This window comes from Carassius auratus, unplaced genomic scaffold (genome assembly GCF_003368295.1).
Source record: "Carassius auratus strain Wakin unplaced genomic scaffold, ASM336829v1 scaf_tig00215844, whole genome shotgun sequence".
In the NCBI taxonomy this organism is placed as follows: domain Eukaryota; kingdom Metazoa; phylum Chordata; class Actinopteri; order Cypriniformes; family Cyprinidae; genus Carassius; species Carassius auratus.
Window position 1 is genome coordinate 88,908 of NW_020528270.1, and position 24,415 is coordinate 113,322.

Sequence of the window (24,415 nt, forward strand, 5' to 3'; positions counted from 1 at the left end):
GGGTTGAACATAATACTTGTATTCTTTTCCTGCATTTTTCTAAAGCTTTTGATTCAGCTGGCCATAAATTCACATTTAAATCAGTGGAAAAGTTTGATTGTGGTGAATATTTTTGTATGGCAGTAAGAACTATGTAAGCAAAATTAAATTTTACTTGTCACATGATATTAGGCAAGTGTGTCCATTATCGCCTAATTTATTTTGTGTAGTTTCCCTGATATTTTCTTCTTATATTTCTATTTGTTGTCTTCATTGGTATCTCTATTACTGACTAACAGTCACAGCGTTTTTTTTTTTTTTTTTTTTTTTTTGCTAGATGCTTCCGGCAGATGTGCCTCAGGACCCATATAAGGAAATTCCGCTCCATCTAATGTCACACAGAGCCATACTCGAAAAAAACTTTCCGAAACTTCTGACAAACCGGAAGGAGTATTTTTGGAACAGAAATACTCCTTCAAACGTACAACTTAATTTTTGAAACTTTGTCCATGTTTAGCATGGGAATCCAACTCTTTAACAGTGTAAAAAACTCAGTATGCATGAAATAGCATTTCACCCCCTCTTTAAGGTGTTCTTAAAAACTAAATATGATCTCTCACTGAATGGAAGAATCTTACTAGCGAAAGCTGAAGTTTTGTCAAGGTTAACTTATGCCACTCTCTCTGAGTATTGACAAAGCCATTTTTAAAATGATTTGTACGGTGCTTCTCAACTTTGTTTGGAAGAATAAAAATAATTGTATTAGAAAATCTGTACTTATGGACACCACTCAGAAAGGGGGATAAAACTTCATTGATTTGACCACTTTTAAAATTTCAAACAGAACTCAAAAATGAACTGGACAAAATTATCGGCACCTTTTCAAGCATATGATGCTCCTGTAATTTGTATTTAGAGGTGTGGGCAATAGAATAGCTGGTATAATAAATTCAATTTCAGTGAAAATGTTGCAAAATTAATACATTATTAACCAAAGACGATTTGGCAATAACCCACATAGCAAATATCTTCAGGCCCAGATCCAAGTCACACAATAGGCTTGTTTGAGATCAGCAAAATCTGCGCAGAACCGATCACCGGTGATCAGCGTGAGATGCATGCCGGTTAGAAATGTATACGAGTGCAGTCAGCCTTGCTCTGTTGTCATGCTGACATTTGTCAAAAATCGCATCGGATTCTGCAGTCGGGAGCATTTGCTCTCCACCAACTGTGCTGATCAAAAGAACGATGGGAAACAACTTGCTGACGACACAGCTTAATGCTCATTGGTTTAAACAAAGGTGATGTAATGTTCTCTTTTAAAATGTTTGATTTTAAAACTCTAATATCATGTTTTGTGTGTTTATGTTATGTGTGAATATTCCCAAACTATCTGAAAGTGAGATCTCTTTGGGTTATGCAATTTAATTTTTATAAAAAAATAAAATAAAAGCACATATGTTTGTTTTAAAGAAAAAAATATTGATAATCACATCTTTGGTATGTAATTAAATGGGTGTCTTGTTCATTTTATTTATTTTCATATAAAAGCAACAGAACTTGAATTACATCCAGTTTATTAGCAACACTGTGCACAAGTGTGAATCCCGCGATAGCCATCTTTGATCTAACAGGTGTCAGATCCACAACGAGAAGAGAGATCTGTCCGGCTTGCCTGCACTTTGTTCACTCCTCCTCTCACTGCAGCCACCTACTCTCACATACATTTCAGGCGAGGCAAGGTGCATCTTAAAAAAGCCTAATGAATTTTCCCTCGGCCCAAGTACCGTAAAGAATGACGGCCCGGAAGTGGCTCAGAACTGGATTAAAGACTAGGGCCACACATGGGCCATAACTGGCCTGAATTTCAGCCAGTTAATCAGCCTTAGCTAGCCCTGATCTATGCCAAAACAGGTTTTATTATTGATGCCAATTCTCAGCCTTTCACTAGTTCACGCTTACATATAATTAGCTGAGGTATGGTATGCGTATTTGGCGTGCTGTCCGGGGAAGGGCTCCGAGCTCGGGAATTGCCCGAACCTAGAGTAGCCCCCCTTCCCCGTATATTGTAAAGTGAACTTGAAGTGAGGAGATGGGGTGGAGGAGGGATGCTGATAAACCGTCAATGGATAGAGGTAAGTCAGCGGTATTTATACTGTGGGATTGATTACTTGATTGTGGTCCACCTGTGATGATTAGGCTAAGTATCTGACGCGCTCCTCCCGAATCTTCATTGATAATTACATTTCACTAGTTCACGCTTACATATAATTAGCTGAGGTATGGTATGCGTATTTGGCGTGCTGTCCGGGGAAGGGCTCCGAGCTCGGGAATTGCCCGAACCTAGAGTACCCCCCAAAAAGGCAAATGTAGAAGAGGACAGCCGCCAGTTTAAAGAATGCCCCCCCAAAAAAGCAGAGTACTGGCGGGGGCTGATTTGGTTTCTGAGAAGTCGTCTCGTTGGCAGGCTGGAAGGGCCTACGTACTCCGGAGGGAGCGACTTGGGAGTTGGGAGAGTAGGCCCTACCAGCTGCAGCTAGTGAACTACGTGGTTGTTGGCGCCCGGTCGGTAAGGCTCGGGCCGATGCTCAACTGGAGCTTTTTTGGCGTTGGAACGGTGAGCCCTACCGGCCGATGAGGAGGAGCAGCGTGGTTGTGGTGCCCGACCGGGAGGACCCGAGTTGCCTCGACCGGAATAGGTCACGGTGTCGGCGTACGGGCCCTACTGGCTGATAGCCCCTGCTATTCAGTGGGTGAAGGGCCTAACGCTGACCGAGAGGGCCCATGAAGCCTCCGTCAGGAGATTGAGACTCAGGATGACGGACGTCTGGGTCCTCTCGGTTTGGCAGATAAAAAGCTTTTGGGCTAGCCGACAAGGAGGACTCTGGCAACATCCGAAGGGAGATCCCGACTCACGGCATCGGATGGATGAGACTCACTTGCAGCTGGCAAGCATAGGCCCGTCCGGGAGACTCTCGCCAGACGTCTGAAGGGAGCACACGCGACAGACGGGTAAGCCTCGGCGGACGGGGAGGGTTGGAAAGGAAAACCCGACTGGGAGGACTCTCGCAGCATCCGATGGGGCCTCTAACTCAGAACATCGAACGGGTAAGCCTCGCCAGACGGGGTTAAAAGATGTGAGAGTAGCTGAGGGTAGCTTTTTTTTTTTTTTTTTTTTTTTTTTTTTTTTTGCAGGATTTGGCGAGAGGACGAGGCTCGTAGCGTCGGACGGTTAAGCCTTGCCTACCGTCAAATGGAAAGGTAAGTTGCGTGGCCGAGAGACTGTTACCGACGTCCGAAGGGAGCACACGCATCGAACGGGTAAGCCTCGCCGACCGTAGAGTGGAAACGTAAAGCAAGTCTGTCCAGGAGGCTCTCGCCAGCGTCCGAAGGGAGCACACGCATCGAACGGGTAAGCCTCGCTGACCATAGAAAAGGAAAAGGTAAGGTTGTCTAACCGGGAGGCTCTCGCCGGCGTCCGAAGGGAGCACACGCATCGAACGGGTAAGCCTCTCCGGATGGCGGACAGAAAAGGTAACGATAGGTGGCCAGGAGGCTCTTGCCAGCGTGCGGCGGGGACAAAACTGGGTGAGCCTCGCAGGCCGTAGGATGGAAAAGGTAAGTTTGTGTGGTCGTTAGGCTGTCGTCGGCGTTTTAAGGGAGTTTGCTACTCCCGGCAAGAGACGGGTTAGCCTTGGAGACCATAGGAAGGAAGGAGAGTTTATTTTGTGTTTGGTACTTGCAGCATTTGAACAGCTTGCTTGTAGGTTTGTAACCTAAACCACGCGGTAAGGTCGTGGTTGGCTGGCCAGGAGGCTGTCGCCAGCGTCCGATGGGAGCACTCGCATCGGACGGGTAAGCCTCACTGGCCGAGGGTGGAAAAGGTCAGGTTGTCTAGCCGGGAGGCTCAGACCGACGTCCGATAGGAGCTTAGCTCCAGGAATCGAACGGGTAAACCTCTCTGGCTGAAGGACGGAAAAGGTTGTCCGGCCGGGAGGCTCTTACCTTCGTCCGACAGGAGCTTAGCTCCCGGATAGAACGGTTAAGCCTCGCTGGCCAAAGGACGGAAAAGGTAAGGTTGTCTAGCCGGGAAGCTCTCACCTACATTCAATGGGAGCCCTGACTCCATGCATTGGATGGGTAAACCTCTCCGTACGTAAGACAGAATGGCAAAGCAGGTAGCCGGGGGCTTTCACCTACGTCCGAAGGGAGTGTGAGCTCCTGGCAACAAACGGGTAAGCCTTGCTGGCCGCAGAATGGAAAAGGTGAGGTTGTCTGGCCGGGAGGCTCTCGTCAGCATCCGATGGGAGCTCAAGCTCTTGGCATCGAAGAGAGAAGCCTTGCCGGCCATAGGATTGAAAAAAGGTAAGGTTATCTGGTCGGGAGGCTATGGCCAGCATCTGGTGTCTTTTTATTTATTATTTATTTATTTATTTATTTATTTTCTATATTTATTTGTATTTTCATTTATTATATTTATAAAAATTTGCGACACCAGATGGGTAGTCTCTCCAGCCATCGGAGGGAAAATTGAGATTGTTTTATCTGCGAAGAGCCCGTTAGTGTTCGGCGAAAGCGTAACTTGCGGTATTGAATGGGTGCATCTTGCCATCGAAGGGAAAATTTATTTGGGCTGCAATGTACTCATTGGTGTTCGATAGGTAAATGTCGCTTTTTTTTTTTTTTTTTTTTTTTTTTTGGCTTTTTTAATCGGGTAAGCTTCGCTGGTGGTTGGATGGAAAGTCCAAGATTGATTAAGTGGGAAAGCATCTGGCAGGATTTGAATATTTGTGTTGTCAAAAGAGTAAGCTTTGCTGATAGTTGAATGGAGAAGGCAAAGGTTGGTTCAACCGGGAGCCCTCTTGCAGCGCCTGGCAGGGAGTTTGATACTAAGGATGATTTATAATAGTTGAATGGAGAAGGCAAAGGTTGGTTCAACCGGGAGCCCTCTTGCAGCGCCTGGCAGGGAGTTCGATACTAAGGATGATTTATTTGTCTACGAGGGTAGACGCTGTGAGGCTTACTTGGATAATTGTTTAGCAAATCCAATGAGCTGCTTCCGATAATGAGTCCGAAAAAATCTTGGTGCAGTCATAGTATCCGAAATTAAGCGTGCAAAAATAAATTAGGATTTCCTGTGCCAGTGTACCCCAAATGGGTGCCATGTATCGGCGATGAGGTCATTGTCAGCACGTGAGATCGATGGTGCATATCGACGATGTAATCGTGCATGGGTGGAGTAAGAGAAGATTCTTTATACTGTCTGAGCTTACCATTTACCATTTTGACCATGCAGGTGCACGAAAAGAGCCTATGGAATCGCCCATAATCAAAAAAAATATATATATACTTTCGGACGTACTGATACGCTGGTATTAAGTATAAATACTATATTTAAATACTGCTAGTTCATGTAGTCGGCACTACGATCATCTCGCTTGTCCAATGAGATTTTTTTTTTTTTTTTTTTTTTTTTTTAAACCTACGGGCTCACATCGTCCTTTGAGGGCACGGGCGAGCGGGAAATGCAGTGCTGAGATGGGATAACGGAGCGGTTTGATTAATTAAGGTAGGCCGAATTAAGGTAGGCCGCCTAATGATTATTATAAAAAAAAAAAAAACGTTGGTTGGAGAATGGGCCTAATATCGTCTTGGCTATTGTCGATACATGATGCTATCACCGCAACCTCAGATGCATGGCATGCCTTTGGGCGGAGGTGATGTGTGGTATTTTTTTTTTTTTTTTTTTTTTTTTATATATATTTAGGTGTAGGAAAGGCTCCTGCGGGAGCAGACGCTGCAACAGCAGTGGGGAGAACGGGAAAGGCTCCTGCGGGAGCAGACACTGCTACGGCAGTGTGGAGGTACAGGAAAGGCTCCTGCGGGAGCAGACACTGCGCGGCAGTGAGGAGGTGTAGGAAGGCTCCTGCGGGAGCAGACACTGCACAGCAGGGAGAAGGTGTAGGAAGGCTCCTGCGGGAGCAGACACTGCACAGCAGTGAGGAGGTATAGGAAGGGCTCCTGCGGGAGCAGACACTGCTGCGGCAGTGGGGAGAACGGGAAAGGCTCCTGCGGGAGCAGACACTGCTGCGGCAGTGGGGAGATACGGGAAAGGCTCCTGCGGGAGCAGACACTGCTGCGGCAGTGGGGAGATACGGGAAAGGCTCCTACGGGAGCAGACACTGCAGCGGCGGTGGGGAGATACAGGAAAGGCTCCTGCGGGAGCAGACACTCCAGCGGCGGTGGGGAGGTACAAGAAAGGCTCCTGCAGGAGCAGACACTGCAGCGGCGGTGGGGAGGTACAGGAAAGGCCCCTGCGGGAGCAGACACTGCTGCGGCAGTGAGGAGGTACATGAAAGGCTACTTGCTTCGGCTGCTGTAGATGTTGGCTGTGGGAAGAGTAAAAAGTGTTAGTAATATTTGATGGGGCAAGCTAAAAATGGATGGGTAGCCTACTGTGTTACCAGCTTAGCAATTTGTTGCCTGATTTGACAATTCCTCAGGCCTTGTCCAACTTATTATGTTCCTGTTGGAAAAGCATCTTTCCTCTCATTTGGCCTCCGGGCTCTTTAGACGGACTCCCGAGTGGATACGTTTGGAACGCTGTTTTCACGTTGTATTATGGACTGTGGAAACAGAGGCTTTTGGAAACGATTGAGCATGTTTAGTCTTGTAAGGCGTTGCACCGAAAGACATGATTATAGCAGTAACGTTAACCCCTTACAAGATACCCCCCATTTTTGGCATGGAGGCAGAAATTATATACCCAAAATAAAGATGTTTCTGTTCATGATTCTTTCTGACTAGATCCATGAGCAACATTTGTCCACGAGCTAACACTTTGACGTTTACCGTTCAGGAATAGGAATAGTTTTCCTGACATGATGGAAAATTAATCACTGGAATTATGTTTTATCGAAATATTGGTCAGATATAAAAGCCAAAGTCTTTGGACTTCAATTGATGCGCGGCTTATCCAGATCAAGTAAGAGAGTGATGTTTAACGTGCTGTGAAAACGAAACATAGACTGGGGCCGTTGGCGATGCTTGCGGCAAATGGGTTAACGGCAGTTATGTGCTATTTGCTTCCAAGTGGTTTCTAAAGAGACTTACTTTCCGGTTTTCCGTATTACGGTCCTTAAAAGGCGATGGTAATTTTACTCATGCTTGCTATCCTGCATCAAAACACGAGGGCAGATGCGTTTTAGATTAATTTTGAGTGATCGCGCCAGTGAATGGTAAAATAGGTCCCTAAATGATTTGGTCCTACCAGAAGACTTGCATGGAAATGAATTTTTTTTTAATTAAATTAAGCATTTAGCAGGCGCTTTTATCCAGAGACTTAAGGTTTTTTTTTTTTTTTTTTTTTTTTTTTTTTTTTGAACTTATGTCTGTATCATTTCGGCGAGGTTTAAACGTGCGCGGTAAGGCGAATGTAACAATAATAATAATAATGCATTTTATTTGTAGGAACAAACGGCAAAAGCAATACAATAATTCATTAAAGACAGACAGTCTTGAATAAATGTGACTTAATCAACAAAAAATCGCCCAACATAGGTGCATATCTGACGTGCAGAAGAAGTACATACCGTAGCGTAGGGGCTTTATATGAAAAGGCTCTTTCCCCCATGGTCTTTAGCTCACATTATGGCTGGTGAAGTGAAGAGTTAGTAGAGCGAAGAGAGCGTGATGGAATATCAGGACTGATGAGTTCACAAAAATACTCAGGTGCAGTCCCATGAAGTGCCTAGTATGTTAAGATAAGAATTTTAAAATCAATTCTCATGTTTACGGGAAGCCCGTGTAATTGTGAAAGAACCGGTGTAATGTGTTCGCGAGGAGAAGTACAAGCGTGCGGCAGAATTTGTATACTGAAGCTTGCTCAACGATTTAGCTGGAAGGCCTGAGAACGAGGCATTACAATAATCTAACCTAATGCCTTTGGCTTCGTGGTTAAAAAGTGGCATCATCATCCGACGGAACGGTGTATCTGTAGTCCAAATCTATGCGGAATCCACACCCCGGATCAGCGGGTGGCGGTAATGCACCTTAACGTTGGTTTGCCAAAACCTCCATAAAACACTACTAGAAGAAGACGGAACAAAACTTTAGCCGCAAAACTGCTTTTAGATGCAACACTTTGAATGCAAACTGCCGTAAAAATCCAATGAAGAAAAAGAAGAACCTGTTTTTTTTTTTTTTTTTTTTTGCGTCTTCGCCTGGAAATGTATTAGTCTGCGCGCCGCTAGAGGAAGCGGCCTCAAACTGCCACTCAGCCGGAACGCCGTGGTGAAAGGCTGAACCGTGGTTGGATTCTTTCTGCTGCAATCCAGCGCTCGACGAGAGCTCGGTCTCGGGCGGCGCGATCGTGTATCGAGCAGGCAAGCTCGGAGTTGCACGGTCTATTGGCCACGATGTGTGGCTTGGCGAGGATAGCAGCTGTCGCGATGACGCTTAATGCTGCTCAACGGCCGTGTTTGGCTGGGTAGAAATGATCTCGGGTCCGGCAAAAGCAGCAGGTCTTATAAATCCCCTGTGTAGCACTCTTCGTTGGTACGAAAATTGGGTCTGTGATAAGGTGACTGACGAGGCGAACCAGCATGCTGATAAACCGTCAATGGATAGAGGTAAGTCAGCGGTATTTATACTGTGGGATTGATTACTTGATTGTGGTCCACCTGTGATGATTAGGCTAAGTATCTGACGCGCTCCTCCCGAATCTTCATTGATAATTACATTTAGTAAACCAGAATCCCCAAATCTGAGCCACAACGGAGCCTTATATAGCCCAGACCTAACCCAGACAGCAAGCAGTGTGGGCCCAGATCCGGCCCGAATGGATTTCATGCGGGCCTGATGTGGGCCGGATCTGGGCCAACACTATATTGCTGTATGGGAATTTTAATATTTCATATTATTATTTGTATATTACTATGATCACAATTATTAATTTTCTGACATGCTTTAATGTAGACACAAACTATGCCAATAGAGTACATTAAACTAAATAGAAAATCAGACCTAAAACCCACACATCATGTAAATGTGCAATAAAAAAATCATAATGAATATGCAGTGTATTTTAAAGCTCAGCTAAGCAATCCAGAGGTGACAGTGGAACCCAAACTTCAGTAAGGGACTGAAACACCTTGGGATAAACCAGGAGCAGACAACTCTGCTCTCTTCTGGTTAAATGAACAAAGATGGGGTGATTATGGTTTCAGGCGGCATCACTAGTGAGACTGTGAGTTGATGACATTCAGAATATTTCATTCAGCTCCTACTGCTGGAAAATCAGGATATGTCACGCTGTCATTTGGTCAGAGAAGTTGTAGTCTGTCCAGCAGGGCTGCTTTTTAACCAGTAGTGGACTGTAAGCATGATGAAACTGCATTGTGGTCCTAGCAGCTCCTGGCCTAACACATTCACTCATGGCCGTGGAGTCTGTGAAGAGGACTTGTCTGTTTCTCATGGTCATTTCTGAGGTTCTGTGCTGTTGTTCACTGAGATTCAGGGCTGTGTTGTGGTCGTCTCAGGGTGCATGTTCCACCATCTGGTCTGCATATGGATCAAATCCAGCTAACTATGATAACTTTAGGACAAGAGGGAGACAGAAACCCTTAAATAAATAACAAGTATCGGTGTTGACTTTTTCTCACAGCCCCGTAATCACAAAAGCACATTTTCATACAAAATTGAATGATATTTCATAGCAAAGATTACAGTTAAATGTAGGATGTAAAGGTAGGTCTGTAAAGTGTTGCCAACTTAATGAATTTGACGCTAATTAAGAAAGTCTAAGTTTTGAATGTAGAAAGTACCGTATTAGATGAGTGTTAAAAGTATTTGTGCAGTGAATATCATAAAATCAGTCAAGACATCAGCAAAACTTAATTATTGCACACACAGCATATATATATATATATATATATATATATATATATATATATATATATATATATATATTTTTTTTTTACAGATTGAGACAAAGACATTTGCAGTGATTGAAATTGCAGATGACAGTTCTGTGAAAATTGTAAATTATACTTTGATTTCATTTTAATAAGAAATAATTGAAGTCACATAAATGACTGTTTACCCAACTCACTTATATTACACTTATAATTATATTTTACACTTATATTTTTCACCTTCTCTGGGAGATAATGCATTTCGGTGACACCTGTAGTTGTCCATGCGATGTCTTCGGGATGGAACAAAATGCATGGGTAAATTAGCAGAATAAAGCATCAGCTACTTTGCAGTCGGCTAGCCTTTTTATCCGCTCATACCAAGTCCTTGAAAATCAAATACTTGTTTGATCTTTAATTGCCGATTTATCCTTATTGCTACGATGAATGAATGGTATTTCTTTCCAGGATAGAATTAATCTTTCTCATTTCTCCACGACCCCGACGGCATATATCAAGGAGTTTACGAACCCTGTAAACTGTAGCTCCCTCGACACGAACGGAAGAAAGAGTAGGGCAAAGAGAAGCATGCACGACAGGCTTGATGCATGAAACGTGGAAGACCGGGTGGATGCGACGTAGGTTAAGGGATAGTTTGAGTCTGACAGTAACTGGGTTGATAATCTTAACGTTCTGAAATGGACCGATAAGTCGGGGAGCCAATTTGCAGGAGACAGATTGGAGTGGCAGGTTGAGGGTAGAAAGCCACACTCTCTGACCACAAATATATCTCTGACTCTTGACATGACGCTTGTTAGCGGCACTTTGTGTACAAACCTTAGTATGACAGAGAGCTGACCTTACCCTTCTCCAAGCACATTTACAACGCTGCATAAAGGCAATGTGTGACCAAGGACGTGACTGGATGGGGAGAGGTCTGAAAAGACCCGCTGGAGGGGAGTTACTCAACAAGAGTCAATAAAGCGAAGCATTGGCCACCAAAAGCGTTGGCGAATACTAGCGGGAGTACCCCTAACGCCGGGATGGGCAGTCAACATTGGACACGGGACCCCACTGAAGGACCGCTAAATGTGCAGAAACGGGAACAAAAATGCAATTCTTGAGAGTGGAGTGAGAAAGAGCGTTCCCCAGATAGCAGCGCCAACTATGAGACCCTGAGGAATAACCTCCTGGGTCAAGGGGACCTCAGAGGAATCGAAAAGATGGGAAAGAGCATCAGGTTTCACATTCTTAGAACTGGGACGGTAAGAAATAGAGAAATTGAAACGAGCAAAAAACAAAGCCCAACGGGCTTGGCGCGCATTTAGTCTCTTAGCGGAATGGATGTATTCTAAGTTCCTGTGGTCAGTCCAGACAATGAACGGAAAGGCCGCCCCCCCAACCACTGTTGCCATTCTCCCAACAGCTAAGCGAATGGTGAGCAGTTCACAATTCCCCACATCGTAATTACGTTCCGGGGGCGATAGGCGGTGAGAGAAGTAAGCGCAGAGTTGAACCTTCCCATCAGAGGAGGAGCGTTGAGAAAGAATACCACCAACGCCCACCTCTGAAGCATCAACCTCGGCTATGAATTGTATAGAGATGTCGGGGGTCATAAGGATAGGAGCGGTAGTAAAAAGAGTCTTAAGAAAATCAAAAGCCCTCTGGGCGGACTCAGACCACCTCAAAACAGGACTTGACCGAAGTGAGAGCTGTCAATGGCGCGGCCACTTGGCTAAAGTTTAATATGAAACGTCTATAAAAATTAGCAAAACCAAGGAAACGGTGAAGCGCAACGCGAGTGTCAGGGACTGGCCAATCAGTGACCACCTGAACCTTAGTAGGGTCCATGCTAATCCCCTCTGCCGGCCGAGATAACAGACCAGAGTAACTAAGTAACTGAGCGCGCGTGAAAGGTACACTTTTCAGCCTTAACAAAGAGTCGGTTCTCAAGAAGGCACTGGAGGACCCGGCGTACGTGTTGTACGTGAACTTGGAGAGAGGGAGAAAAAAATCTGAATATCGTCGAGATAGACAAAAACTAAAATACTAAGCATATCTCTAAGGACGTCGTTAATCAATGCTTGAAAAATGGCTAGAGCGTTTACAAGACCGAAAGGGAGAAAGTTATATTCAAAGTGTCCTAAAGGTGTATTAAACGCTGTCTTCCACTCGTCTCCATCCTTAATGCGACCTAAATGGTAAGCATTGCGGAGATCCAACTTTGTGAAGAACCTTGCTCCCTGAAAAAGCTCAAAGGCAGATGACATAAGAATAGCGATTCTTAACGGTTATGTCATTCATACCAAGATAATCTATACAGGGATGCAAAGAATCGTCTTTCTTCTTCACAAAACCGGCGGGAGAGGAGGAAGGAACAATCGTGCCGGCGTCAAGGAACTCAGATAAATACTTCTCTAATGCTTCATGCTCAGGAAAGGACAGTGGGGATGGAGAGAAGTGGCCCGGGAATGACTGAAAACCGCCCGCAGCTCGAGAAACTCCTCTGGGACCCCAGTCAAATCAACCGGTTCCTCCTGAAAAGCAGAGATAGAGGAAACAGGAGGTAATGCTGACGTTAAACACTCGACATGAAAGGACAAATTCCAAGAAAGAATAGTGCCCTTAGACCAGTTAATGTGAGGATTATGTCTTATTAGCCAAGGGTGCCCTAAAACTACAGGGAAAAAGGGAGACTGAAAAATTAATAAAGAAAGTATCTCGTGGTGGTTACCAGAAACAGTGAGAGATAAGGGAACGGATTCACAGAGTAACCTAGGGAGGGCGCTGCCATCTAAGGTGAAAAGGGAGGTGGCCTCCTCACGCTCCTTCAAAGGAATACCTTGTTCCAGAGCCCATGCCTTATCGATGAAATTCCCCTCTGCCCCCGAGACCAATGAAGCATGATAGGAATGGCAGTGCAGGACTTGGGAGGAGAGATCAGAGAAGTTGCGCTCACCAGTAACCCCTCCTCTACTGGCGAGAGTTGGCTTTTAACGGGCATGTAGGAACGAAGTGACTGGCCGAGCCACAATACATGCTTAAACGGTTGACGATTCTGCACTCACGTTCCTTCGCTGACATGCGAAGACCCCCCAGCTGCATTGGTTCTGACGGAGGCGGGTGCTGATGCGGCGGAAGAGGCGTGAAGTAGGGCGGTCTCCATCCCTTGGGAGCGGCAGCGGAGATCAAAATGCTTCTCAATATGAATGGCTAGGTCAATAAGAGGGTCAAGAAGTTTGGGTACCTCATGGGCGATAACCTCATCCTTAATGTCAGCATTAAGTCCCTCCAGAAAGTGAGTGACCAGAGCAGGTTCAGAGCGATCAAATGTGTGTATCATCTCCTCCTTAAACAGATCAAACTGATTAATGCACTCTGCCTCAGCCTCCCAGGTAGCGGTACCCCACTCAAGTGCCCATCCGGTAAGGAGCGAAATTACGTAAGCAATCCGGGCTCTATCCCTTGAGTAAGTGGCTGGCTGAAGAGAGAAAACCACCTCGCATTGAATAAAAAAGGAATGACACTCTGTTGGCTCACCAGCGTAACAGGGCAGGTTGTTTATTCTGGGCTCAGGAGTCTCCAGTGTTCTAGAATGAGTAGGTGGATCTCGACGAAGCTGAAACACTTTCATGGAAAGATCTGACATCTGGGCCGCCAGGGTCTCAACGGCTTGTGTGGCTGCGGTCAGTTCCTCATCATGCCTACCAAGCATAGCTCCCTGGGGTTTGACGGCCGTCTGAAGAGGGTTCTCCTTCGTTGGGTCCATATTGGCCAGATTATTCTCTTATGGGTTGTGAGAAAGGACCCAATAGCGAAATGCAAGTTACAGTCTTTAATGAAGATAAAGCAAGAGTCCAATTAAACAGAAATCCACTTCAGAGATAAATTCCAGCAACAGCCGTCAATACGATAAGGCAAATAAAAATATCCTCATAGAGAAAATAAATGAAAAGCACAGCAGAGGGAACAGGTCTGGCGGCGTCAAGCCTCAGTCTGTCAGAGGAAGTACGGCACACAGCTGGTGGGTAGGAAGCTCAGGCCGGCAGACATCAGCAGGTAAACTGGACAGAGCGCAGAGCAACCAGATAATCAGCAAAACACACAGTAGTAAATTGTACAGACCAGATCCAGACGGGACTCGGCCTAGACAGGCACATGGGAAGGAGAGAAAGCCTCTGCATGGATAACTCAAGGAATAATCTGGCAATGAAGCAGGGAAATGGGAAGCTAGAAGTAGCAAACACGATTAGAGGGAAAGAAGAACAGGTGTGAGAGAATTAACACAAATGCTTATAGCAAACTAGAAACAGCTGAGGTGAGTGAAGGTGCATGTGGAAGAGAGTGAGTGTAATGGAGAGTGTGAGTTAGTGAGTAACCAGTAGAGGGAGACAGTGACGGATACCAGGCCCATGACATCTATAATTGTTTGGCTCAAACTTACCTGCTTGTTTAAAAATGGGTGTAATTAGGCCTTGATTTCAGGTGTCTGGAAATTATCCTATACTCAAAACAAGTTAAAAAATTTGGTTATTGCAATTTTGAATTTTTCATTTGTGTTTGATAATTTTGTTTATTATTCTGTCAATGCCAAATGCCTTGTTTGGTTTTAGTGCATGTAGTCTGTCTGTCAGCTCATTTACTTTGATTGGAAAATCCAAGGGATTCTAATTTTTTCTTTCAGGTTTTCTAATTTGGTTTTTATTTCATTTCGAGTAGGATTTGTTTCAGTTGTTTTGTACAAATATTCAAAGTGTATCCTCCATATGTTCTAATTTTGAATGGCCAATCCTTCCTTTCGTGGTCTATAGAGATTGTTCCAAAGGTTATTGGTATTTATTGATTCCTAAATTGTTTGAAATCGAGCATCGCGTTAGTTCAGTCAGGCCACGTTAGTCACACTTGCATCAGCTGACAGTCAGCTGTTCCTGACGTGTACCAATCCAGTCTTGACACCTATCACCTGCGGTCTATTTAAATTCCCATTCTTCAGTGTCTCTTTCTTCGCATTGCTGCTTGCAATTAACTCCCTCCTCCAATCCCAACTCCACCAACTGAACCAGTAATTCGATCTAACTTAGTTTTTTCTTTACAGTCTCTTCATTGGAAGCAGTCGCTCACATTTTGTTTACAACTCACGTTATTGTGAATTGTAAATATATATGCTTATAATGGTTCTGTTCTGTACCCCATGGGGGTTTGTCTTGCTGCTCTCCCCGCTCTGTCCAAGCATGGCTGCATGGACAGGCGTGTGGAGTGTTGCCCAGAACATAACCATACCGCCAACACTAACTGTATGAAATTATATTGTCATAAATGTACTTGACGGAAGTGGTCCTGATTGAAATAATTGTTCTGTAAGCTCTTCCTTTTTTGCTTTTAGTGTTTGTCTTCAGTATCATGTAGCTCTTAAAGTGTACAGAGTTCTTGGTTGTCAGGATCTCTGTGTTTTTTATTTGAAAGATTTCGTACTGTTGTTCTAATTCTTTTACACTGTAGGGATTTCGCTTTTTTTTAAGAGAGGAATCAAATCTCAATATTCAAATTGCTTTAATTGATTCCAAATTATATTAGTTTATACTTCATCAATGGTTTGTCCAGCAAACTTTAAAATCAATATATCTTAAACAGTTAGGTTCATTCTACTTCGTGGCCAACGAGTAGGGACGGGCGATACCACATATTTTGTATACAATACCGATATTTTAATGGCCAGTATCTTCGATATCTAAACTGATACGATACTTCTTAACTGAACTTTTAGATTATGAAATGTATTTAATTATTTTGAGTACAATGGGTAATAATACCTACTTAACTTTATATTTGAAATGCATTTTGACATTCAATATGCCTTAATTGCAACTTATTATGTTTTATTTTTGTTTACACATGGTTAAAATATGTTTACTGTAGTGGTAACCACAGAAATCTACAAATACTAGTTGTTCACTACAAAAACTTTGTTCACTTTACCATGGTTTATTGTCATAAGGGACTGCCAGTAATAGGCTGTTGCTTGCATAAAATGCAACTTTTTTATTCGGAGATTGTATGATTTATATTAACAATACAGAATAAAACAAGAGCAATATGAACTTTTAACATTCAAATTTAAATAAATGTACTGCACAAACTAGGGTACAATTTCAATAGGTTTATTGTGAAATAACTCAAACATATAGCCTATCTTTTTTTCTGCACGTCAGCAGCGTGTTGGAGTAGGTATTTCAAGTAATGGCAAATAAGGAAGCGCACTGAATTACTTCAGTCATTGGGGTTTTATCCAAGCGATGATTTGGTCCATCCCACGATGGTATCTTCCAATCAACTTGTTGCAAGGCATACCTTAACAGGACGCTTCAATTTATCACATGGGGAGATATCTTTGCAGGTTTTGATTAATATCTTCTATAAAGTGTCATACAACACACACCATTCAAAAATACCATCATTTCACAGTGTTGCAAATATCGCAGCCATTCATTCAACACTAAACTTTCCATATCTTACACACATTTAATAGCATCTGTCAAACATGGTAATAAAACATTTGTTAAAGTTTAACAGATAACATTGAACACATCAAGCATATATAATACATGAAACATATTATTTGTGAATACAGTTAACTCTTCAGATTTCTCAATTATTGTCCTTTTGAGATTATCCATTGAAAAGTTGAGTTAGTAGAAATAGTCACAAGCAAGCAAGAAGCAGAGTCATGGGACCTACTGTATGTATCCTTTGAGGTCCATTAATTATTAATGATGTATCTTGTGATCAAGTGTTAATTTGATACTAGTGTTAAATACACTCCTTCTTGATTATTGGTGGTTTTCCCTGTTGGGAAGGGGTCAAATTTGTTATTTTTACAGTTGATCACTAGTTGGGACCATTAACCCTTTAATTATGCCAGTGCTAAAAAAAGTTTTGTTTCTGGCTTGTATGTGGAGTTATATGGAGTATAACAGCAAATTATAGTGTTTGTGTGTGTGTGATGTTCTTGATTGTTGGTGGTTTTCCCTGTTGGGAAGAGGTAAATCTTTTTATTTTTTACAGGTGATCACTAGGTGGGACCACTAGTTTCTGGCTTGTATATGGAGTTATATGAAGTATAACAGCAAATCATAATGTGTGTGTGTGTGTGTGTGTGTGTGTGTGTGTCTGTGTGTGTGTGTGAGAGAGAGAGAGAGAGAGAGAGAGAGAGAGAAAGAGAGAACGAAAGACAGAGTATGAGAAAGACCTTAGGTGCTGTGTGAATGGGACATTTCGAGACTCACACATGTAAAGAAAATGCAGTTGTCAATCCCAAAAAACGAACAGTGTGAATGTAGCCTACGTCTGTTCAGCTCATAATGTATTAAATTGATTTAATTGACTGGAGGAACTCAGAATGCTCTGCAGCATTACACCAGGTTCACACATACTCTGTTTGCATTGAGTATGGAGTTCAGTCTCTCGGCACAAGGACACGGGAACCAGACGAGTCCTCTGCTGTATCCGACTTGTGTTGCAGCCTGGATATAAACGACATCATGCTGGTTTCATCTGGCTACAGGAGAACTGGCCCCTGACTGACCCTTGGTTTCACCAAAGGTTTATTTTTTTCTCATTTCTTTCTCCAAAGGAATTTTGGTTCCTTGCCTCTGTCATCTTTAGGGATGCAACGATTATAGATTTTGTTGGTATGATTGTTGTCTGAGAATTATTAATGTACAGTCACATGAAAACTCTTTAGATATTAAACATTGTTATTTATTGCTGCCTTTTGAAACAAAAATAAAACCAATTATACAGCACAAAATAATAATGATAAAGACAAAACAAAAGTCTCTCCAATTTGAATTAAAAAAGGTGACCTCTGCGTTGTAAACATCCATGTCAGTTTTGTTGGACCTGAGGCAGAGAGAAACTATATTTTTGACTATAACGAAAATAAATATCAATGGAGTATTATTAATATAATAACTTTATTTATCCCACAGGGGAACTCTTAAAATCGAGGGGAATAAGCTGAACTATTTTTGTAATCAACTGTCATCCATACGTATTCATTATAATTCTTATAATAATTCATATGATTTTACATGTGGCCTGAGAAAATCATGTCTTTTATTTTGGTTTGTGAGATCGAGGATCGTGCTGTGCACATATACAAACATTCAGGAGGACACAAATTTGCTGTGAACCCTGCCCCGTGGCTTTTATTAATAAAATCGTTGTGCATTAAAATAGTTTAAAGCCGTGTATTCACTCTTTAGCAGCAGTTTTTTTATGGCAATATTTAAATGTCATTCTTGGTGTACCCAAAATAGCTCCACACTACTGACTTCAGTAATTTCTCTGGTGGAAATAAAGGATCGCCGTTTGGTTCCTCTGTCATAGTTAATCTAGTATGTGTAATAGCCTCTGTGTCTCTGATTAGCACAGCATTTTAAACTGGTGCACCGCTAGTGTAACTTTGTTTTCGTTGCAAATGTTTTGTAAAGCTGATAACTCACGAATATTAAGTTAGATATTATTGTACAAATAATTATAAAATGCTATAGACTGCTAATAAGATTGCAGTTTCACATTTTGCATATGCATTACACAGTTAATTGTGTTTTACATGCAATACAAAATAAAACTGAGTTTATAAAAATTGAGTTTTAATTAAATAGTATGAAAGCAAGTAAAGAAGGCTCTCTTTAAAATCACTGAAGTTGTCAAATAATGAAGCTCTTTTTTACATAATGTGTACTTTGTTGATTATAATGAGAGAACTTGAGTTGAAACGTTTAGGACATTTTGTTAATCCATCCATTCTTTTCAGTTTCAATGATTTAGCTTTCATGGCCAGGTTAAATTTTTTTATTATTATTATTATTATTCAGTGCCTCACACTTTACTCAAATAATGGAAATAATTTATAAAACAGGCAACAATTTTTTAATCAGTGTACAGACGGATATCTTTTCCCCAAGTAGTTATTTGTCAATATAAAAGACAAAGTATCTGCATGTTTTATTTTGTTTTATTCGTTCTAAGAAACTAACATAACTTATTAAGTAGGCTACTAAAGTTTCATCTGTGAATATTACATATTGTAAAAGTTTTACAATGTTTTTCTTTCATTTTCCTCTGTCTGCAGCCATCACATGTAACACATCGGTGAAGCAAAGCTGATGGCTATTTGCGAAAATGGGCTTTAATGCGTTTGTTTGATAACTTGTGGTTAAAGTGTCACTTAGTGGTCAAAAGCTAAAAATTCATTTTGCAGATGCGGCAGCAGAAAGCACACTCTTGTTGGCCACCTACTGTACATGCTGCTTCTGGTGGGAAAATAAACACTGTCAAGCCACTCTCTTGTTTAATTGACTTTAATGTGATATTAATGAAAGAATACATAGTTCAGTTATATTTTTAAATCCCATAGGGAACAAGAAACTGCATCCTCTAGGGGTCACTATGGGGAACACCTCATTGTGACCCGTGTCTAAAGCATACATTTTAAAACACCAACGAGTTGGCTGGCAACAGCCCCTGACGTCACTACTGGTGTGACTATGGATAAATAGGTGAACACGTCATTCACTACGTCTGAAGCTTGCGTCCGAATCATGGCAGAGAGGTAGGGGACCCAGTGTCTTGTTCCCTACTCATTTGTAACCGGAAACATTTTCTTTTGAGGCAACTTCGAACTACATCCTCCAGGGGGCGCTATGAGGAATAGTAAACCCATGCCGCCATGCTGAGGGGAGTGCAGGCCAGAATCATGGCGAGCACTAAGTCGTGGCCTAGTGGTTAGAGAGTTTGACTCCTAACCCTAGGGTTGTGGGTTGGAGTCTCGGGCCGGCAATACCACGACTTCGTGCCCTTGAGCATAAATGGCTGCCCACTGCTGTGTGTGTGTGTGTGTGTGTGTGTGTGTGTGTGCACTTTGGATGGGTTAAATGCAGAGCACAAATTCTGAGTATGGATCACCATACTTGGCTGTATGTCACATCACTTTCAATTCTACCATTTCCATGGGAGTTGCCCCTGAGATGTTAGACGGCTGTCCATGATATTACCAGGGTTCTAAATTAACACCCGCAAACCCGCCAAATGCGGGTTAAAATTCATTTTGGCGGGTGTTAATTAAAACTTACTAGCCAGTTCGCCTGGTGATGCATGACATGAGGCTCTTTTCTCGGTCATTTATCCCCCTGGCAGCACTTCCTACATTTCCCATGAACACTGTGCTGTAATGCTACGTGATGACGTTTCATATGCTCATTGTCTGCACGCAGTTTGCAGTGAAACCAGCGCGAAAAAACATGGAAACGAATAGCATCCATCAGAAAACACAAGGAAAAAGAACGAATGGAGCCAGAGCAGGGAGCACAGACTGAAAGAGGAGGGAGTTAGCTATTAAAGAAAAAAATTAAGATTAAACTAAATGTGGCGGTGGTTGGGACAGATTTCTGGGGGCAAAAAGAGGAACGAGGCAGGGGATGAGGATATTACGGAGAGCCCCGCACGTCACCTGTAGGAGAAAAAAAAATCAATCCGTGACGACGGTTTTGCAATCCGTCCCCTCAGTTTATAAACCGTACTCACAAATTCATAAACTGTTCCCTCAGTTTAACAAATTGTACCCACGGACTAACAAACCGTGCCCACGAATTCCCAATCCGTGCGCTCAGATTTTGTAAATCGTACCCTCGGTTTTTGAATCTGTACCCACGAATTCATAATCCGTGCGCACACTTTCGCAATCCGTTCCCTCGGATTTGTATTTGTAAACTGACAAGCATTTGTAGCTCCGCCCCCACCGGCAGATTCATTTCTGTTTATTAAACATTATTTTTCATAGTATCCAATGAGTCCACGATCAGCATTCACAAATAGTCTTCTTTTTAGCGTTTATTTTAATAGTGATTATTACATTAATCACCAATAGGATAAGACACAGCCGCCTGTATTTTATGTGTAGCCCTCCTGCCGGGTAGTCTCTAAACGTGGCTCACAAGATAGCTATCTGGCTAAGGGATCTTTACTTTATCCGCTACCCCAGTAAAGGCACACTTCTCTTACAGTTACAGTACCAATATAACCCAGATCTCAGATCTTAACCTATGTTTTCTATTTGGAACTAAATAAAAATGTGTTTACACTTAACTATGGAAATACAAATATTTCACAGGAAAAATTAAATAGCAAGTGTTTTTTTTTTCCACCAGAAATCACACAAAATTATACCAGATCAATAAACATATATTTATTTATTTTCCTCTGAACTATTTTTGTCTTTGTGTGATTTTTCTCTTCTTGAATGATCAAATTCACAAAGTCACAAAATCAACAGCAATAAATTCAAATAATCACTGTTCCCCCAAAACAAAACAAAAATACAATGAATAAGGTAACACTTTGAATTTTACCCAGCTGGGATTTTCAGTACACCGATGGCGCGCTAGTTGGAGCTCTTTTGATGCAAAACCAATGTACTCACGAATCCAGGAAACACAAAATTCCAATTTCAGAATAGAAACCTCTAATCTTCACTTCCTGACGAGATGATAAACAGCAACCCCGTCGTGTCCCGTGACGACGTTGAGTGGATGTCGATTAACTCTTGAGATGGATCCGCTAAAGTCCATGCAGTGCTCCAAATCTTGACTCGACGGTCTCTGTTTCTTAACGAAAATATGCACGCACTTGCCTCCTAACTACGCACACCACGGTGATACTTTTTTTTTCTCCACTGAACTAATAAAATAAAACACGAGTATATTCTTCCGGATTTCAACCAAATTACCCAATTTATTATAACTGCATCACTGAACTTGAGAAATGAAACACGGGATTATTCTTCCGGATGAATTCTCACTCTAATAAAACAAATAAACGGAATAAAAAAACTTTGATTCTCTCACGTGCTATGCTCGTGCATAAATTTGACTCACACGGAGTTGAAGTGTGCAGCCTCTTTCCAAACTCCCTCAAAATGTTCTTGCGTGCTGCCAGCTGCAAACCTGATGCGTGACACAGTCACACAAGCAACTCACGCAACTTTAGTCACTGGCCTGCCACTCAAAATGTCCGTGAGCGTTGACTCACTGCCAGCTTTTTTTTCCCGCTGCGAACACTCCTTCCCCTCCCACGAGCTTCCTCTCGTTTTTCTCCGCGACCCCTCCCCTCTTGAACTTGAGAGGTCAAAGTCCACAGTTCTCAACGCAAATATGACGTTCTCAAGAAAACAGTCCTTGTATGACTTTTTTTTTTTCACATATGCACATTTTAAACCTTTCAGAAACATTATATATAAAAATACATTATATATAAAAAAAAAACAAAATCCATCAAACATTTGTTTGCATATGAATGCACACCAATAAAAATGTGACATACAAATTATGACATTCTCTTGTCTCTTTTTTTTCTACTACAGTTTTACTTTTGAAACTCAAACATTTTCAGGGCTCTACATTCTCCCCCCACCAAGAATCGTTATGTCCTCATAACGAGAGAAACAAAGGAATCACATACAGTCCCTTCAGTAACTTTTTTTTTCACATTTCACTATCTCAGCTCTTTTCCCAGACAGTTTGAGACACTTATACACTTTTCAATTGAATGAGCAAGATAATGTCACAATAGATCCATGTCTATACTGAAGGAAATCACTCACATTAGCGTCTAGTAGGAAAATCAACTGAACAGGTACTCAACCTTCTCGCAGGTACTTTCAACCATAAAAAGACAGTAGAACAGTATCTAACAGGATTTACGACTTTAGTTTGAGAAACGGCAGGCTCAAATTTTGGCTCCCCAAGAGTATCATATGTAAACCTCTTTGGCACAATTCTCTCTCTATGAGACCTTCTGTAATCTTCAGTTACATCAGCAGAGATACCTTGCGTTACATTCTCATCTGAGTGGTCTTGACCCTCACTTGAAACATTATCACAGAGGTCTGATACTCGGCTCACATTTTGCAAGTTGCCCGAATCACTTTCTGGTAGCAGTCTTGAAACAGACTCTACAGGTTCATTTGGCTCAACTCCTTCATCAGAGTGCTCAGAAACATCCTCAGAAACAACCTGTTCAACATTCTCATGAACAGTGTTATCAGAAACCACAGCATCACTCTGAGAAGTGTCCCTTCTCTTAGGGGTCAAAGGATGATTTTCAGGTACATAATACCACACCCCATACATTCCATCCTCACTCTCTGAACTTTCATCAGCATATTGAGCATCTCTGGTTTCTGCTTCTTGCCTTACAGGAGCATCTTCCACAACATGCTCTGGACTCTGATTCTTTTCAGCATTCTTCCTTTTCCTCAGAACTCTCTTTCTGGGTTTCGGGACACTGTCAGGAACTTGTTGCTGCCTCAACCCTTGACCAATAGGAAGAATGTGATTCCTATGCAGGATCTTGACAGGTCCAGTTCCACTCTCTGGCTTAAGCCGAAACACAGGTAAGTTTGGCATTTGACTCTGGACAATGTAAGGCTCAGCACTCCATCTGTCTGCCAACTTGTGCTTCCCTTGCAATCCAAGATTCCTGATCAGGACTCTATCTCCCGAAACAAGGTGAGAGTAATGCAGTCTCTGATCGTACCTTCTCTTATTTCCTGCATTTTTCTTTCCAGCTTTTTCCTCCGCCAGCTCGTACACAGACTTCAACTCTCTTTGCATGGTCTGCACAAAGCGCTGGTAAGACTTAGTGGAAGTTCCATCACTAGACACACCAAAACTCAGGTCTATGGGCAATCTGGCTTCCCTTCCGAACATAAGGAAGTAAGGGGAGTATCCTGTGGCTTCGTTCACACTGCTATTGTACACATGTACAAGATGTCCAATGTGACGGCTCCACTGCTGTTTCTGCCTCGAATCCAGGGTCCCCAACATATCCAAGAGTGTCCGGTTAAACCGCTCCGGTTGCGGATCACCCTGGGGATGGTACGGTGTTGTCCGGGATTTCTCCACTCCTAACAAGTCAAACAACTCATGGATGAGCCTGCTCTCGAAATCCCGTCCCTGGTCCGAATGCATCCGTCTAGGCAGTCCATAGTGAACAAAGTATTTCTCCCACAGGACCTTTGCAACTGTGGACGCCTTCTGATCCTTAGTCGGAAACGCCTGTGCATACCTGGTGTAGTGGTCTGTGATGACAAGGACATTACAGATGTTCTTGGAGTCAGGCTCTATGGATAGAAAATCCATACACACAAGATCCATTGGTCCATTACTAGATAAGTGTGACAATGGTGCTACTCTCTTTGGCAGAGTCTTCCTCTGGACACATCTGGCACATGTTTGGCAGTACTTCTCCACCTCAATCTTCATTCGTGGCCAGTAAAATCTCTCTCTCACCAAGCCATAAGTCTTATCAAATCCCAGGTGTCCAGAATCATCATGCAGCGACCTGAGAACTACGTCATGAAACTTCCTGGGCAGGCACAACTGCTCACGACGAGGTTTGTCTGGGCTTTTTGTGCACCGAAACATCACTCCATTCTCCAGCACTAATCTGTCCCCCTCTCT